Raw genomic sequence first — 16,863 nt, 5'->3', positions numbered from 1 at the left:
TCAGTATAGTGACTTTCCATTGGGTAACATTCCCCCTCCACATTTTCCAATCAAACGCCTCGCCGCAATGTCTGGCGGGAAATGTAGTCCCTAGGTGCTCATCCATGCACACATGCGCGGTAGTGCAACTCTAACGATGACCTTGCATTGATGGTGTAATAGGCAGTTCCCAGCTCACACCGGGATAGAGCACGCACGTGGCGCTTGCGGGGAACGCGGGTAAAGCCAGGCGCACAGAAGTGACGTACAGTTGCCCGGGTAACATCACTTGTACCGTTCATGGAGTTATTTTAAAAGTAGGTTACAAGCTACTTGCGGCTGAATCCTGAATGTATTACTAAAGCACTTCAAACAGTTTAACATGCCAAGTTAATAGACAGCAATATCAGCTGAATATGTTTGGCTTTGGGTGCACTTTATTTTATTCTTGGTAACATTATATATTCATTTATTTTATATTTTTACTCATATTTAATGTTAAATGCATGATAAGAATGAAACTAACAAAATATGAAGCATATCGTAAACACAAAGTATACTGTAGATGCTGGGGTCTTGTTTGTACGTATTGATATGAAACATATCGGTTTCTTATTAAATCCCCAAGCCTCCCTCTGTTGGGTTCTACGGCACAGAAACGAACTCTTCGGCCCGATTTTCATCTAAGCTAGTACTGTACCCATTTGCGTGCACTTGGCTCATATCCCTCTATCCTATCAATTCACCTGCCCCAAGATCCTTTTAAATGTTGCTCACTGAGGTTGGAAGTAGTATAGTCTCCCAGTTTGGTTTTCGTTGAATCATAAACATTTTCTTTAATGTTTAAGAATACTTTGTTTCATAATTACATAAATGCTTTAATGAGATTAGCAGTTCACCTAGCATGATAGCATTGTATCTCATCTCCTTTCTACTCTTACTTAACAATAAAAGTTGATGGAAAAGGCAAAGCTCTCACCACAATAATTTTAATAAGGAAAGCTTTTCCCAGGCAATGACAAACAGTAATGTTGTTGCTTATTGGAAATTCAATATCATAGACATTGACAAAGGAAAACACAGAACATTGTTAACTAAAACATTGAACTGTTACTAGATATTAAAAATAATCTGTAGGGCTTCCATTGGATACATGATATAAAGCTTATACATTAATAAAATAGCGGTGTAACAGAGATACTGTACTTATAGATGAGTGCAGCTCCGTAAACCATACAGTTATATAATATTTATAAATCATGACTCATGCATTGAACAGTTCTATATTTATAATACACAGAACACTCCAGCACAGTACAGGCACTTTGGTCCACGATATTGTGCAAACCTTATTCTAAGACCAATCTAACTATTCTCTCCTACATAGTCCTCCATTTCTCTATCATTGATATGCCTATCCACACCCCTAATGTATCGGCCTTTACCACCAACCCTGATGGGGTGTTCTATGCAACCATGAAAAAAACATGTGGGGAAAAGAAAACTTGCCTCCGACATCCTCTCTATAAAAAAGGATCCCATGCTTTCCCAGCATATATGACAAATAAACTTTTCTAGTGCTTCCAGCTGATTATAACTGATGTTTCGATGACGAAGTCTACCATCTTCTTCAGGGATGGTGCCTGGGCATGCCTGGTTCAGTGGTATTTCTACCCCTGTTGTCCATCCCTCCTGATCGGATGAGGTCTAACCAATCAGGTTTCCAATTTCCTACCTTGTTTACAACATCGAAACCCGCATCAAGATCAACAGGAGGTGTATCTGGATTACCCAGAGAAATCAGTGGTAGCAGACAGAACACAGCATTTGCAATGGCTATAGGATTAACTCTGTCAGCACAAACAGCTTTTGGGACCGCCTGGTAAAAGAAAGCCATTGGGGAAAAAAAAACTAGAGGAGAAAAATTTTAACAAAGTTGAAGGTCTTGCTCTAAGTAAGAACTGGAATTCAATTGTAAACAAGGTAGGAGAGTGGAAACCTAAATCAAGTTCAGGTGTAATCTGTCCTTTTTCTACTGGTCATATTTCCCAGAAGGGATCCCAATGAGCCACAAATCTGAACCCTGCCTGCTCCACCGGATCCTCAGCCACACATTCTTAAAATCATCCTATTCTTATCCTATGAGGCACAGGCAGCAATCCAAAGATTACTACCCTTGAATAGTAGCTTCAACTCAATTCCTCTCTTCAGGACCTCATGCCATTTGCGACCTATGTAATTGATAATAATACGTACCATGATTTCTGGTTGCTCACCCTCCCGCTTTAGACCTGATCAGAGACTTCTGGAGTGTCGTGTGCAGATTTAGTTGCCCCATTACAGGAAGGACGTGCAGACTTTAGAGAGAGTGCAGGAAGAGTTCACCAGGATGCTTCCCTGATTGAAAAGTAGTAGCTATACGGAGAGGTTTGGATTATTTTCTCTGGCATATTGGAGGCTGAAGGGATACCTGAAAGAAGTACTTAAAATTGAGACACATAGATACGATAGAGAGTCTTTGACCCAGGGTAGAAATATCAAATACTAAACTGCACAGCTGTAAGATGCGAGAAACTTGCTGCTAAGGGCGGTGGTGGAAGCAGACATGATAATGGCATTTAGGCAGGCATGTGAATACAGAAATATTATCACACAACAGATGGGATTATTTTAATTTGGCGTCATAGTTGGCACAGACTTCGTGGGCTGGAGGGCCTGATTATGTGCTGTAATATATGTTCTGCTTTTGTTTCAGATTTCCAGCACTCAGTTTTTTTTTAAACAAATTTCAATTGCCCCTTGTCTCATGCTATTCTGGTTTAAGCCATCAATTATATTTATTTATAACTCTTAATTGCTACCGACATTTTTTAAGTATTTCCTTATTCAGAATCCTGTGATCAGTCTCTTGAGATTTATTCCTCCTTTGATTATTTAAGTTTTTAATCAAGCTCCTTGCTTATACTCTCATAATATTCTCAGAAAGTACACAGATCATTAATCACTTGTAGATGTGGTGATCTCCACGTGTCTGTGAAGACTAAATATAGGGTGTGATGATATCACAGCAGTTAAACTACTAAACTAGAAATTCAAACACCTGGACCAACAATTGAAAGACTGAAATCCTTCCATAGCAGCTATGGAATTTAAATTTAGATTAATATTCTGTAACTTGGGCAAAACAGCTGATCTCAGTAGCAACTAATGAGCAGTTATAAAAACCCAAGTGACTTATTGATGCCCTTCAGGAAATCAAAATCAGATTTACTGTCACTGAAACATTATGAAATTTGTTGTTTTGCGGCAGAACAATGCAAGGCATAAAATATACTATAAATTATAGTAAGAAATATACATTAAAAATCTGTCATTCCTGCTTGCTCTGACCTGACTTCAGACCCACTCCATATATTTCACACTTTAACATCCTCTGGATTGTCATTCAAGCTGTGTTTATCCAGAGGTGTCAAATAAATGATCCACCTCAGATCCTCACCAGCATTCAGCCAATTCAATTCACTCGCATGATGTGAATAAATGGCTCAATGCACTGGATACAGAAAAGGCTATGAGGATAAAAATTCCACCTTTTATTGAACTCTGGCTCATTACTGCCTAATCATTCTACTCTTCTTCATCATCAAGGTGATGTTACTGACAATGCTATCAAGTGCCACTTTCTTGTCAGTGCCTAGTTTACACTTTGTTAGGACTACGTTGCACCAGACCTCATCACAATCTTCTGAACATAGACCAAAGAGTTGAATTCCAGAAGTGAGGGAGAGTAACTGTCCTGAGAGTAACATCAATGAAGCTTTTGACCAAGTACAGTGTCAGGGAATTCTGGCAAAAATGAAGTCAATGGGTATCAAAGGCAAAACATGCTAATGATTGGAAGCATACTCTATACAAAGGAAGGTCGTTATGCTGATGCTTTTTATTCATATACAATAGAGGCTGATCTTGTTCATTGCCACCTTGGTCTGTAGAGCCTGGGAGTAGTTGGTGTTCAATGGTCACCCCCCCAATAAATTAATAATGCACAGGGAAATCCAGAATATGAAGATCAGAACTTGCATGACATTTCCAATACTACAGAACTGAAGTTTCCTTAGGAACTTGATAATCAACATCATTGAATACGTACACAATGCTGGAAGAACTCAGCAGGTCAGGTAGCATCCGTGAGAAAAGAGTAGCCAACATTTCGGGCCGAGACCCTTCATCAGGAATGGTGGGGGGAAGAGAGGGCGGAAGCCCAGTAATAGAGATAGGGGAGGGGGTCGGGGATGAGCATGAAAGAACTGTAGAGATAAAGAAGCAGAAAGTTGAAAGGGGAGAGAGACAGAGAGGGACCTGGGATAAGGGAGGGGGGAGGGGGAGGGAATTACTGGAAATTGCCGGAAATTCAATGTTCATACCACCAGGCTGGAGGCTACCCAGATGGTAGATGAGGTGTTGCTCCTCATCACGGCAGTATAGGAGGCCATGTATGGACATATCTGGATTGGAATGAGAGGCAGAGTTGAAGTGGGTGGCAACTGGGAGGTCCTGTCTATTGTGACTGACGGAGCGTAGGTGCTCAACGAAGCAGTCCCCCAATCTGCATCGGGTCTCGCCGGTGTAGAGGAGGCCGCACTGGGAGCACCGGATGCAAATGACGACTCCAGCAGACCCTCAGGTGAAGTGTTGCCTCACCTGGAAGGACTGTCTGGGGCCCGGAATGATGGTAAGGGGGGGGGGGGAGGTGTGGGGACAGGTGTAGCATTTGCACTTGCAGGATTCTTTGATCCACAGCATCTGCAGCTGTATTTTTGTGTTTTAATCAACATCATTGCTTTGAGGTAGATACATTAGGCTAGTTTATAGAACAAGTTGAGCGTATACCTTCTGGAGAGAGTCAATGACCCAGGAAATCCTGACTACACTACATTTACTGACTCCTCTTTTTATTGATGACCTCCTACGGTGAGACTCAACAGGGCTATTTCTCAGGACTTCTTTGAGAGAAGTACACTCAGTAGCCAATTTATTAGGTACCTCCTGTACCTAATAAAATGGACACTGAGTTTATGTTCATGGTCTCCTGATGCTGTAGCCCATCCACTTCAAAGTTCGACGTGTTGTGCATTCAGAGATGTTCTTCTGGACACCACTGTTGTAATTCATGATTGCTTGAGTTAATGTCCCCTTCCTGTCAGCTTGAACCAGTCTGGCCATTCTCCTCTGACCTCTCTCATTAACAAGGCATTTTCACCCACAGAACTTCCGCTCACTGTTTTTTTTTGTTTTTCCACACCATTCTCTGTAAGCTCTAGAGACTATTGTGCATGAAAATCCCAGATCATCAACAATTTCTAAAATACTCAAATCAAGCTGTCTGGCACCAACAATTATTCCATAGTCAAAGTCATTTCAAAGTTCACAATACATTTATAATCAAAGAATGTATTAAATATACAGCCTGAAAGAACCCAACTAAAAAAAAAATAAAAATAAAAGACCAACACCTGATGCGCTAGAGAAAGGGGGTAACGGGAATGCACAAATCATGCGAACAATTGAAGCAAGCAACAACATCCGAACCAAACTGGATCCTCAGATCGGAATCCCAAAGCCTCATGTTTCAGTTCATCATATTAGCGGGCATAGAGCACAGCAGCCAGGGCAGTCTTCATAGCCTCAGCGCCACGGAGAGAGGAGTGACCATTACAGAGAGTAAGCAATATCAGTCACGTTTCATCCACGTTCTGATATTTGACATGAAAAACAACCAAAATTCCTGACCTCTGCATGCATTGATTTGCTGCCACAATTGGCTGACTAGATATTTGCATTAAAGAGCAGCTATGCAGGATCCATGCATCTGTTTTCTCTCTGCATTGTAATACTGTACTGTATTGCACATTTATTGTGGTAGCTAGTCTCATGGGTGGGGTGTGGCAAAAGTGAAATGTTTAGTTACGTATTCATGCTTTGTTTTGGGCTGTTTAGAGTGTGATATCTTTTGCCGACCGCTTAACTACATTTGAAATTGCTTAACTTCATTTAAGTACATTTAACATTGCTAGTTTTAGTTTCATTGCTTCAGGAGTTTTTTTTTTGACAGTTCCTTAATGAAGGATAGAATATTGTTTGACTTTTTGAACATTATTATTGGATTGGATCAGAAGGCGTGACATACACGATAACTCCCTGTGCTTAGCCTCCAACAACGGCGAAGGTTTGTTCAAGTAGCCATTACATTTTGTCAACAAAAGGTTTCGACAGTTATACCAAACAAAATCAGCACTCAGACACTTTAGGGAATTTAGAAGCAACACAGCCAAGAGCAGCTTGTGGCAAGTAACAAGCTGATGTTAATTCATGCTGTGTGTTTGGTGTTCAAACACAACTCAGAATGGACATTGCTGACCATAAGCTCTATAGTGTGGTGTTTGCCTGAGAGTTTGTCGTTCAGTTCTGTTGAAATACTGAAATATTTCAATTGTTGACATTTGAATTGAAAGTTGTTTGTTTTGTCTGGTTCGCACACTTGGAAGACAACATGAGTTAAGCTGAAAGCAATGACCTTGAAGTCAGGATTAAGAGAGAAATTATACTTAATGAGAAAGCGTTGATGAGTAAAATTGCTGCTCAAAGGAAATATAACAACATTGCTAAGAAGATTAAAGCAAAACGTCTCACAACTACTGTTTCATTTGGATGACTTTAAGTATCTTCGTGGAGATGTTACCAAGCGACATAACGTGATGTTGTCTGTAATTCCTAAATCAGACCAAGGTAAACAAACGGAAGGCTTTGCAAATATTGAGATTTATTAATACAGACACTACAGAGGCTGAACAATGGCTGAAACAAATATCCAATGTTGGAGGTCACGTTGCTGGAGCAAATGGGAAAATTTTATCAAACTCCAAGGCATGCTTTGACTGTGTATAAGGCCGATGATTTTCAGGATGAACTCCACCCGGATGATTTAGCTGGGTTTGTGCAAAGGCAAGAAATATTGTGAGATAAGCATGTGTTGGAACAAGTGGAGTGGACGGAAGAGAAGCTTCAGAGAGCAAATGAGCAGTTACCAAGAAAGTTGGAGCAGGTTAATTTGCAAGAAATTGCAGCCAAGATGGCCACAGGAAAAGCGCAGAAGGCTTCCAGTGCTAAAGGTGGTCCAGTGGGACAATTCCATGCTGTGAATTCCTATGTTGACATGGCACAGAGAAAATCCAATATGCTCAATGACAATGTGGATACATTTGTGCCTCAAATGTCTATGAGCCATGAGTTAGGACCCCAAGGGTATTCACTCTCAGCTTGCACAAGGGTGGCACTCTGAACCTATGCCATATCCAACAGCACAAGGTGCTTTCAAGGACATTAATTTACAGAATGGTGATACTTGTGTTTCAGATGATAAAAGTCTAAATCATGCACTGGAGGTCATAAGGACACAAAAGGAAACAATAAGCATAGTTATGCAAAAACTATGTGTTTGCCTAAAAGAGAGATTCAGATCTTTGACGGCAATCCATTGCAGTATCATGCATTTATGAGGGCTTTCAATAATAGCATTTAAGGCAAGACTGATGATTATGATACTGTCTCCATTTTCTCAAACAGTTCACTGGAGATTACCCTAAAGACCGTGTCAACAGTTACCAGTAAGCCAACCCGAAGCAAGGATATCTAAAAGCCAAATCTTTACTACAGGAACATTTTGTGACTAGCAGAAAATTTTTGTGGTCTGTATGGAAAAGGCTGTTTGTTGGCTGCATATCAAATGTGAAGAGGTGAAAGCTCTTCAAGACTACAGGCTTTTTCTTGGAGGCTGTTTTAATGCCATGAAAGAAATGCAGTAGATGTATGAGCTGGACATGCTTGCTAATATGATTGCCATAAAGAAACTGCGGCATAAGCTTAGAGATAAATGGAGATAGGTGGTCTGTAAACTGCAAGAAAAGATTGCTGCACACCCCGTATTTGGGAATATATACAATACTACATCACCAGCAGTACGCAAAGGTGTGAACAAAACTTAGTCTCAAATTTTTTCTAAAGCTAAAGGAAGCAGCTTTGCTGATACTGTGTCCTCTGTGAAAAGTAAAGCTAAAACGGACCTGGAACTAATGAAAGGGAAATGGTCTTATCAAGCCAAAAGGATTCGGCTGTTCTGCCAGGGTGAACGTACTTCAAATTCATGCTCAGCTGGAGAGAAAGGTTCATAATGAGAAGATTGACTTCCTAAAAGAAAATGATATCTACTTCGGTTGTTTGTGCATGGGACAGGTCAGCAAGGTGTTCTTGTAATTAAATCCGTGTTCTCTGGTCCTAGAGTCCTCTCACTAAAATTTCAAAGTTCAAAGTAAATTTATTATCAAAGTACATAGATGTACCATAACCTACCCCAGATTAATTTTCTTGCAGGCCTTCACAGTAGGACAATGAAATACAAAGGGTGCCCCAGTAGCATAGCAGTTATCATGACAGTATTACAGATCAGTACGTCAGAGTTCAGAGTTCAATTCCGATATCATCTGCAAGGAGTCTATCCGTCCTCCCCATGGATTTTCTCCAGGTGTTCCCGTTTTCTCCCACGGTCCAAAGACGTATTGGTTGGGAGATTAATTGGTAAATTGTCTCATGATTAGGCTGGGTAGAATCAGGCGTTGCTGGGGTGGCACAGCTCAAAGGGCTGGAGGGCCTACTCTGTGCTGTATCTCTAAATAAAAAATATAAAATAGAATCAATGAAAAACTACACACACTGACAAGCAACCAATGTGCTAAAGACTAACCATGCAAATACAAAAACCAAATAATAATAATTGTAATAAGTAAATAATAATACTGAGAATACGAGTTGTAGAATCCTTGAAAGTAAAGAGAAGAGTGAAGTTATCCACTCTGGTTCAGGAGCCTGATGACTCCGGAGTAATAACTGTCCCTCATCCTGGTGGTGTGGGACTGAATACTCCTGCATCTCTTATCCAATGGCAGCAGCAGGAAGAGAAATGGCTTGGATGATGGGGGTCCTTGATGGCAATGCTCCTTGTAGACGTGTTCAGTGATCGGGAGGATTTTTCCTGTGATGGACTGGGCTGAATGCACCACTTTTTGTAGGTTTTTCCATTCTCGGGCATTGGTGTTTCCAGACCAGCCAATGATGTAACCCCAATACTCTCCACTGTGTATCTGTGGAAGTTTGTCATACTTGTTATGTAAAAGTTAGTGATGTATCACTATAGGAAACATCCTCTTCACATCCATTCAATCTTGTCCTTAAAATGAGATTCTTCCCCAGACCCCCCCCCCCCCCCCATCCCCACCATTCTTCTAAACTCCAGCAAGTACAGGCTGAGAATGTCAAAAGCACCTCATATGTTAACCCCTTCATTCCTGGGAAAGTTCTTGTGCATCTTCTCTGAAGCCTCTCCAGTGCCAGCATATCCTTTCTTTGATAAGGGGACCAAAACTGCTCACAATACTCCAAGGGTGGTCTGACCAAATGCGATGCTATCACAGCTTGGGGCGTCAGGCTTCCGAGTTCAATTCCGGCAGTGTCTGTTAGGAGTTTGTGTGTTCTCCCTGTGACCACGTGGGTTTCTTCCGGATGCTCCAGTTTCCTCCCATAGTCCAAAGACTTACCCGTTAGTAGGTCATTGTAAATTGTTCTGTGATTAGGCTTGGGTTAAATAGGTGGGTTGCTGGGCAGCATGGGTCATTGGGCCAAAAGGGCTTGTTCTGTGCTGTATCTCTAAATTAATAAAGCCTCAGAATTACATTCAAGAGAAAAAGCAGCCCATGCTGGAAACCAAAGTAATACACACAAAATGCTGGAGGAACTCAGCAGGCCAGCTGGATCAATGGAAGAGAGTCGATGTTGTCCTGATGAAAGGTTTTGACCCAAAATATCAACTGCTACTCTTTTCCATAGATGCTGCTGAGTTCCTCCAACATTTTGTGTTTTAATCAGCATTACATTCTTGCTTTTATATTCTAGTCCTCTTGAAATGAATGCTAACATTGCATTTGTCTTCCTTGCAACTGACTCAACATGCAAGTTAAGCATTAGGAAATCCTGTACAAGGACTCCCAAGTCCTCTTACACCCAATTTCTGAATTTGCTCCCCATTTAGAAAATAGACACCTTTATTCCTTCTACCAAAGTGCATGACCATACGCTTCCCTACACTATATTCCATCTGTCACTTTGCACATTCCCTTAATCTAAGCCCTGCTGCAGACTCCCTGTTTCCTTAACACTAACTGCCCCTCCACCTATCTTCATATTGTCCACAAACTGGACTACAAAGCCACCAATTCTGTCAACCAAATTGTTTACATATAACATGAAAGAAGTGGTCCCAACACTGACCCCTGCCGAACGCCAATATTCACCAGAAGCAAAGTAGAAAAGCCCCTTTTATTCACACTCTTTGGGCTTCCATAGTGAAGACTGATGCAAAATAGTTTGTCATTTCTTTGTCCCCTATTATCACCTCTCCAATGTATCTGAAGAAAAAAACTTCTTGGCATCCTCTTTTATGTTATTGGCGAGTTTACCTTTATATTTCACACTCACTGTGAGTTCCAAGAACATGCATTTACATGGCTGAGTTGAGATTTGCACCACTCACATTTTTCAGAGCAGACACACACATGCAGTGCCAAATTCTAACACAACAGGACTCAGTCTGCCAAATTCACAAAATAACCTTATCACGGTGCTGGATTAAGTTAAATGTCCTAGAAATCTGCAGTGTTGTGTTTAGGGAATGGATGGCCTCTGCTCTGCCATGCTTAGCTATGAAGCATCTTTGATCTTTTGAGAAAATTAATTTTCTCTAAATTCATCAAGTTTAAAGATTTGGAAAAAAGAACTGAGCAGAAATGTAAGAGAGACATCAGCAAGGTTGTGAAACAAGAACACTATACAAGAAGCATTACCTCAGTAAAAGAGCAAATTCATGCTAGATGATGATGAGAGTGTCCCTGGCTCTGTTATTGGCCCTGAATGTCAAAACACACAATGATTACATCATCATATTAAATACTCTACAACAGCACCACCTAGGGATATGGGAAATCAGTGTATTTTGTCCTAAGTGACTACAGTATCTTAGGAGGATACCAAAGAACCTCAAAGATCATTTGTAAAACTTGAGTATTTGTTCCCATTAGTTAGCCTATACATGTTGAAAGTATTAATAGATTTTGTGTTCTGATTTAGCTTTTACCATTAGTAAGTTAAAAACAGATTTTCCAAATTCTGGATTGATTAAATTTAAACAAATGATCAGTACTGAAAGCCAGAAACTGTTGGTTTCATTTTGCTCACATTTTGAACATCTTTGTCATGATGCTTATCCCAACATTTACAAAACCTTCATTATATTCACCATTGAGAGAGCTTTTTGATTAACTGCCAAGAGAATGTTTCATTAATATTTCAAGCAGTTTTAGAGTGGATGTGCAGAAGCCAAGATATTTAAGAGCAAAATATAGTTTTATCTCTGGAAAAAGGCATACAAAACACCTGTCATAAATCAGAAATAAATACTGTACAGATGCTGGGAAACTAACATCATGATAGAACACAAAGTACTCAGCAGCACCTACTGTCCTGCTCTGCTCCCATGAGTCATGCTTAAGTTTACTAGAAAATGAGGTTAAAGTCTGGCTTTCTCTTACAAACTGTCTTCTCAAGTTACTATTAGGTAGATGATCAATGATATTTGTTTAACAAATCACATTTTATAACACCTTTAATGATACATATGTTCATCTAATTTGATAAGGAGCGAGAGGACGATGTTCTGGAACAAATGACCAAAATCTTCAGAGGAAAGATTCAAGGAGCGGCTTAAGTCAGCAAGAGGTACCCAGTGATTATAGTGGTTTTGAGTAGAGATGGGAGATTTTGATGGTGTTAGGGGATGTCTGACCTGGTGAGATTTGTAGAACAGTGGCAGAGAATTGACCTCAGTGACATGAGTGAGATATTAAGACAGTTATCAGAGGAACGCAGGACCAATTTTCCTGTAGTTTTGAACAGTTTAAATTCTGTGTAATGCAGCAGGATCTGCAAACAGCTAAATTCATTGTGTGTTATACACTTGTAAATGTCAGTTCCTTAGAATTAAGAAAACTGATATGTACCATGCTAAAGGTTACCATTAGTTAAGAGGAATGGTTTTACTGGGGATGACAATAATAAAATATTGGGGATGAGTTGCAATTGAGCAGACTGGTAAGAGCAGAAATACAGTATCAAATGGAGAACCAAAGCACCAAACATTAACTTTGTTTATACTTAAAAAAAATGCTGCCTGACCTGAGTATTTTCATTATATTGTTTTTGTTTCAAATTTCCAGCATCTCCAATTTTTATGTTGCTTTTTTTAAAACCTGAATGGCACATGACAATAAAATGAATATCACTAAAAAAATACCAAATTACTGTTACCATCTTTATCATTAGAATATTAATTTTGATCACAAAAGAGAAACCCTTTTCTACCTTTATGATCAATATAGAACAGTACAGCATAATTCAAGCAATCCATCCCACAACATTTTGCCTATCTTCTTCAATTCCCTTTGTATTCATTTATCTAAAAGCCTCTTGATCTCCACCAAACTGCGTGCTTCCACTGAAACCGCTGGCAACCTGCACATTTGTTTGGGACAGAAGTGCCTACAGATATCCAGCAGCTAAGAGGGCAATGGTTGTGTGTGGACGACGTATGATTTAGAGGTGGCGAATGAAATCCGCTTTGTATCGAGCTATAAACAAGACCGGAATTGGCGATCACCTGTAAGTTGTTATTCATGGTTGAGATCTGAAGGCTGACATGGCGGTCAGCAGTTTAAGTGCTGTCCCCTAAAACTTAGGTTGATCTACTTTGCAAGTGTTGACCAACGAGAGGTTCGAGTGTGGAATAGAGAATTAAAGTGAAAGCTATGGGTCACCCTTTTGAACAGAACAAGGACATTTTGTAAAGCAATCACACAATCTCAGTGTAGATTAACAAGCTATACAGAAACAGGTCCTTTGACACGATATGTTCATACTGACCAGGTTTTATTTACGCTAATCCAATTTACCAGCATTTGGCCATTAGCTTCCTATGTCAAATGCTTAAATGTTTGAGTAGTCTCAGGCACTGTGTTGCACATTTCACCCACCTTCAGTGATGAATGCTTCCTCAAGCACCTTCTATACCTTTTAGTCTACATGGTCTTACCAAACAGATTTCTATCATGGAATTGTAGATAGTTTATATAGCGAAGTTCCTTCTTCTACCCGATCAATGCCTCTAATAGTTTTGTATTCATCTAAAAGGACACTCCTTCAGTTTTCACACTTCCAAGGAAAATAATGCCATTCAGTCTCATAACTAAAACATTCAATCTCTAGCACCATCCTGATGAACCTTCTCTTCACCCTTAAGTTTGGCTTCCCCGCAGTCATGTTATGGTCATCAGAACCGGGTTTAATCGCAAGATTAGTCGTCTTGTGGCAGCAGTACAGTGCAATACACAGAAAACTGCGATTACATTAAAAAATAGTGCAATAAGAAGGGAGCATGAGAAGGCTTTGGTAAATAGGATTAATGAAAACCCTACGGGTGTTCGATGCATATGTGAAGAACAAGAGGATGACGAGATTGGGATGGGCTCACATCACAACCTTCCCATGGCCTGGACAAAGTTGACATGGAGAACGTTTCCAGTAGTGGGATCTCAAGTTCAATGTTATTGTCAACCTTATATATGTGTAGTGCTAAATCAAACGTTCATTTAGACCAAGGTGAGCAGAACATAGAACACATAACTCACACACAACAAAGTAATATTACCATAAACAAATAATAAACTATATTCCAGAAGATTGACATTTAGCATTCGATATATTTACCACACAGGTTAAAAGGTCAGCAGTATACTACTACTTGCACTTCGAAAGCATTGAGACCTGGGTGGTGTCAGGGAACAGCCTCAGAATGTAGGGACGACTATTTAGAACTGATTCGAGGAACTGCTACCAGATGGTGATGAATTGGTGGGATTTGTTGGTATACAGGACCATGGAGACCAAGGGTATATTTACAGCAGCAATTGGAGTGTAGAATGAGACGAGAATTGATAGAGGTCTACAAGATTATGAGAGGCATAGATAGGGTGGATAGTCAGTACCTGTTTCCCAGAGCACCAATAGCAAACACTAGAGGGTATATGTACAAAATTAAGGGAGGGACGCAGAGGGTTTTGAGTGCCTGGAATGACTTGCCAGGGATGGTGGTTGAGGCTAAAACATTAGGGGTATTTAAAAGCCTCTTGGATGGCACGTGGATGAAAGAAAAATAGAGGGTTATGGGGCACTGTGGGTTTAGTACTTATTTTTAAAAGGATTATATGGGTCAACACAACATGAAGGGCTGAAGGGCCTGTACTGTGCTGTAAACTGTTCTATGGTTCTAAGAAAGCAAAATATCGAGGACCGTTTAGAAATCTGATGGTGGAAGGGAAGAAACTGTTCCTAAAACGCTGAGTGTCTTAAGGGTCCTGGTATAGTAATGAGTAAAAGGCATGTCCTGGATGACAAGGAGATGCTGCATGCAGAATTGGGAGGTCAATTAGTTAATTTCTCCACTTGTAAGTATGTTTGAGAAACAATGTAAAAAAGGAAATATTAGTGGAGATGGAAGAGTGCGGGGAATGGTGGCGGTGTTATGGATGGGGAAGGCGTTGGGTTGGACATATCGCATGGTAATCACAGTGTTGAATATTAAAGGTGACCAGAACTGAATAAAATGTATAGATGCACTGAAAAAAGTGTAGACCTTACTGGGAGCAGGTTGGAAAAGGTGTGATTAAATATGACATTGTGGGCTTCAGATCAGCTGTTTGCTAACCCATCCTTTGAAGTAGGGATAGAAAAGCAGAAAACAAGAAAAAAGTCAGAAATATTGTATCCTATAAGGAAATGAGGAAATACAATAGTGGAGGACAAAAACCATTTCTTGGCTTTCCCCCACTCCTGTGCAATTTACAATTTTACTTTGAATGTTCTGAATAATTAATTCTATTTTTTTTCCATAGACAGATTTAGACATTTGCCTTATCTGCTGAGCATTTCCAGCATCTGCAGTATCTTGCTTTTGGTTTACAGTACTCAGGCTTCTTACACCCCTCAAAAATTGCTGTTGCATAATGTGTTGAACTCTTGTTTAAGAGTACGTATGAGATTGATCTCCAAAAACAGCAATTTATTTAAATAAAAATTAACCAAGACTTCAAAATTTCCTTGAAAACATTGCCAGGTCAAGACTGAACTCAAAGACTGCATTCATGAGCTGTGATGAATGGGTCTCGTCCACCTAGTGCAGAACCAAGAGGCATTGTAACCCATCAGTCAGGTACCAGAGATACATGGAGCTGACGGCTGTACTCAACCTCTCAGCTGAAGATTAGTTAAGGTGCACACTGCATTGTAAATCCCAAAAGCCATTTAAGACCAAGGTCCTTTTTTCATTGATCTCACAAAAAGACTGAATAAACATCATGTCCAGATTTTTGATAGCAAAAGATTTTTGTCGTAAAGACTTTTAAAATTATTGGAAGCTGAATATTTAAATATCGAATTGAGATGGATGGTTTTTCTTTTTTCCAATCCCCAGATTCCTTAGTTCAGGGGTTCTTTTGTATGCCATGGAGCCTTACCATTATTTGTGGGGTCCATGGACCTCAGGTTGGGAACCCCTACCTTTGCTGCATTGTGGAAGTTGATGATGCACCATCTTAAATGGCTGCAGAGAATGCAGTGAACTAACTCCTATATGTCCTAGGATTTTAGAGTTAGAAATACTCATGACCCAAATGGAATGATGCCCCACTTGAGAGGTAACACCAAATACATTACACATTTACACTATCATGGTGGGTACTCATTAAATGGACTTGTATCTTGCATAGTTTAGTGTGGCAGTTGAAGCCAAGCTACAGTCTGAGCGCCCTATTACACTTCTCCAGACCATTGAGATCTTTAGAGAATTGGATGAACTATTCATTGCAAAATAACAGATTATACTTACAGTGCTCCCCAGTTGGATTTCTGTCAGTGGCAGCTACTACTAAGCCTCAAAGTGGGGTGGAGTGGATTATGTAGGTTTTTGTTGAGGAGTGAAATTCCAAATTTTAGGTCATTTCCAGCTAGGGCAAGAGTGTAATACTGGCATATTTTCCTTTTTATTGCAACAAAAAGAAAATGTGGTTTTAGCCATACCCTGAAATATGCATTCAGGCTTTAGTAATTGGAAATAATGCTTTATTTTTGAAATTGTCCTGTACCCATTTTAAATTTTGATGCAATGGTTACAATTGAGTGTAAGAAAATTTTCCTGAAAGATTCAATGTGCAACTAAAATTCTCAAAATATTAAAAAACAAATGAAAAGGGAAAAAAGCCTGGATAGATGGATTGGGTCTATGTCCATAAAAGGACAAAAGTAGTCCACAAAATTAGGGGTAATCCAGAAGTCCGTTACCACTTTCATCTTCAAGTGGTTAACTCAGTCCTTTCTGTGCATTGACATATCCTGTTTGAAGTTTCTGACCCTAGGAATTAGGAGAAGTCTGGTTTTACCCTGTTCTTGGTCAATTTACTTTAAATCCACCCATTTTGAACAGTTAATCAACAACACAGCTTTTAAGGACATATACAAACTGTAAAACTCATAAAATACACCATAACTCAATAGCTTGGACACTAGAAACAAGAGCAGTGTTGCAAATGAGATCCTCTTCCAAAAAGCAATTAATTCTTCTGTAATGCATTGAAGACTATTATAGAGAATTTACCCTAATCAAAATAAAACTTG

The sequence above is a fragment of the Hypanus sabinus genome, chromosome 3 (genome assembly GCF_030144855.1).
Source record: "Hypanus sabinus isolate sHypSab1 chromosome 3, sHypSab1.hap1, whole genome shotgun sequence".
In the NCBI taxonomy this organism is placed as follows: Eukaryota; Metazoa; Chordata; class Chondrichthyes; order Myliobatiformes; family Dasyatidae; genus Hypanus; species Hypanus sabinus.
This window is presented reverse-complemented; position numbering follows the sequence as displayed.